We start from the raw sequence: 3515 nt of genomic DNA, 5'->3' as shown, positions 1-3515 counted from the left end.
AAATCACCTTTCCTAATAATGTGCTAATTATCAAGTTTTTAATTAGCAAGTTTCACAATGGATGCTGCTAAAGTAAACTGGTCTCTCTGAGAGCTGCTTGGAAGAGAGGGGCAGGGTCAGCAGAGCTCATTAACATTTAAAGGAAAATGCTACAAAACGGATCGCTCTGAAAAGAGCTGTTTTTGACAGGGTTAAAAAGGTGTTTTTTACACTACCATTGAGAAATTTTAACCAATGTAAAATGTTACAGACTTTTCATTAAGACCCTAAAGAATCATATCAACTTTTGGAAAATGGGCATCCGATGACCCCTTTAACATTTACAAAATGATTACTAAAGAATGTGCATCATTGTGTTTTTGCTTTTTGTCTTTTTTTTCTGTAAACTGAATCATTATATATTCTATGGTAATTATACAATAATATAATATTTTGTATATGTAACTTATATAGTTTTATTGTACATGACAAAAAAATTTTTTTTATTAATTTCAGCAAATTTACCGTCAATACAGACACTGCGTATCTCAAGTCTTTGGCTGCATCCATTGCATCCCAGCTCGGAAACTCTGGACTTAAAGAAAATTCAGAGTTTCCCACTCGTAATAACGACTTTGTGGTGGCGTTCATGTGCATTCAACTCGTAAATACGATCTATCCGACATGACTTGAACGCACCATCAGTTCCCTGTGCCAACCCTGTGTGTTATCATAGCTTCCCTCATTAGTTGCCATAGTAACACATTAGCTCCTCCCTCTCCTTGTGTTTGCCTTGTTCAGTGTCAGTTGTTGTTTCTCTGTAGATGCTCTAGTCATGATATTCCTATTTGCTCCAGCTCTGTGTTTCATATTGTAGCCATGGTCTTTGGTCTTTTGTGTTATCAAACCTTATTTGCACTTGGATCTGCCTCATTCACCCAGCATTACAAAATTTAGCCTTTTCGTTAAAATATAGTTTACACTTGCCTTAATGTATCCCAGTACGATTATATATTGTTTATTATCCATTACAAAAATATTATATTGGACTTTTTGTTTGGACAATCCAATAGAACATTTCCTAAATGAACCAATAAAGCCACTGCTAGAGAAAGCACAATTATGCCTATGTTCTTTGTTTTGTGTCGACTTCCTCATGACAGCCAGTCCAGGTCTTCCCTACATGTAAAAGCAATGGTAAGAAACTGATGTGAAACTTTTAAATCTGTATACAGCGAAAAGCAATAACCCGCTGTACCATAAGTCAAAGAGATCTAAATTTAGCCCCAGCAGGATCAATGCGGAAGCAGATCTGGTGCTCACCTCTGTTGACGGACTCGCAGCATCTCTCAGCACTAACCGCTTTTGTTTCATGTCAGTGTTGAAGAGAAAAGGCTAGGTTACAGTAGATGGTGAGCTGCAACTGTTTAGAGTTTGGGTTATTAAATGCTACAAGTAAATGCATTGGTTGCTTAATTAGCTGGAATGCACAGCCAGCCATATACAGCCATATTCCCAGTGCGACAGAGAGAGGAAAACACCAATACTGTTGACACTGACAGATTGCCACAGTAGTCAGGAGACATGCTGCCTTGTCTTGCTGGGTAATTATGCCTTCTCTCATTTAGTTTCCCTCCAGCAAGACGAAATGTGTTTGGGAGAGAAGCATATCAAGTATATCAGTCACGACTGTCAGTGCTAAGGGATGGTTTCATCATATCATGCTAGCTGTGCTTATATCATCGCTTCAGGGATCATTGATTTCAACATCTTTCATGTTAATCATTCATCCTGTGGTCATATATGTCTCTGTTTGCGACACACATTTATCAAGAATTTCAAATATTTTGATAAACCCGGTGCATCATTTTGTGTCTTTTGTCAGGCTGGAAGTTTTCTCCACTTCATTTCCATGTGCAATGATTGGTGCAAGTTAGATGAAGTAGAACTGTTCTAATCAATTTAAATGATATGCTTATTAATTAATTAATTAAATTTAGCATTTAGCCCCCTACCCAAAAAAAAAAAACATTACTTTTTTTTATTTTTTATTTAATACTTTTATTCAGCAAGAACACTTTAAATTGATCAAAAGTGACAGTAAAGGCATTTGCAATGTCAGTAATCAGTAACTGAATACAATTTGTAAGTAATCTTCCCAGCTCTGTGTGTAATACAGGATATGTTCATCTACAGTAGTTGGTTTTTGAAGGCAGTATAAATCTAAGCGCTTATGCTGCATATAATAAAATAATATCCTCTTTGTGCTGTTTTCTATTGGTGAAAAGATTAAGAATGCTGTCTAATGGAGCATCTGAGAGAAGTAAATTAATTTGTAAATGTTTGTCAATTGTTTTTTTAACCCCCACTTATGATTCCATTTCTAGAGTAAGATTGCTGTTATAAAATATTGACTTGCTTATCTCTAAAGCTCACTTGAATTTGTTCTAGGTTATTAGACATGACATTATGGTGCTCTGGAAATCAGTCTGAAACCAGTTCAATTGGACGTACTTTCATAAGAAACTCTTTCTGTGAAATCATTGTCTGAACAAGCAGCAAGGCAGCAGGTTTCAGATACAGAATAATATAATTTATGTTCACACAGCTGAAATGCTGTATGTTAATATTTCATCAGCGGACATTCATTTGGACATAATGGACAGATAGATATACAGCCGTTAAATCAAGTTTATATCAAGTTTCTGTAACGGAGGGAACACAGGAAGCGTGCGGATCCATCTGCAAGGCTTTATTCACAAGAGACGTGGTCAAAAACAGGCATAGGTCAGACAATGGCAAACAGGTATATTGATGGCAAGGCAAGAGGGATAATCCAGGTACAAGGCAAAGGTCCAGGCTAAGCAGTGCAATGGAGGATGGGAACTGTAGTCCGGGGTGACGTGCAACAGTCTGTGTAGTGTGAGAGTCAATGTCATGGTAGAATGACCTCTAGTGGCAATCGGCCGGAAGGCCAAGGACCGGATTCGTGACAGTTTCCTTGCAAGTTATTTTGATTCCTTGTGTTTGAAGGCTGAGTAACGTTTAAATATCACTTTTAGTTAAAATATCACTTTTATTTACTTTTGTTATTAAGTAGCTTTAAGCTGTGGCAATGATCATCTACTTGTGTTTTATGTCTGGGCATGCGAATGCATGTTTGTGTATTATTTAGTTGTAGTACTTCATGATTCATGTTTGAGGTATGAATGCAGTATATATAAATAGATCTTAAAAAGTTTTAAAATAGTAATTAGACATAAAATATGTATCTAAAAATTATAAATGTGTTTGTTTGTTTATTTATTGATTTATTTATTAGTTAGTAAGTTATTCTAAATTACTGCCCTTCCAGGCCAGAAAAAAAAAAAAACCTTAATGTTGAGAGCTGTGCTTGAGGTACAAATATGTATATAAATGCATAAAAAGTATATTAAAAATTTATATAAAAATATATTTAAAAACTATATATATTTTTAATAATACAGTATATATTTTTATTTAATTTATTATATATATATATATATATATATGTG

The sequence above is a fragment of the Sinocyclocheilus rhinocerous genome, unplaced genomic scaffold, assembly GCF_001515625.1.
Source record: "Sinocyclocheilus rhinocerous isolate Xijiao unplaced genomic scaffold, SAMN03320098_v1.1 scaffold407, whole genome shotgun sequence".
Taxonomy (NCBI): domain Eukaryota; kingdom Metazoa; phylum Chordata; class Actinopteri; order Cypriniformes; family Cyprinidae; genus Sinocyclocheilus; species Sinocyclocheilus rhinocerous.
The sequence above is the reverse complement of the archived record's forward strand: the minus strand, read 5'-3'. Positions refer to the sequence as shown.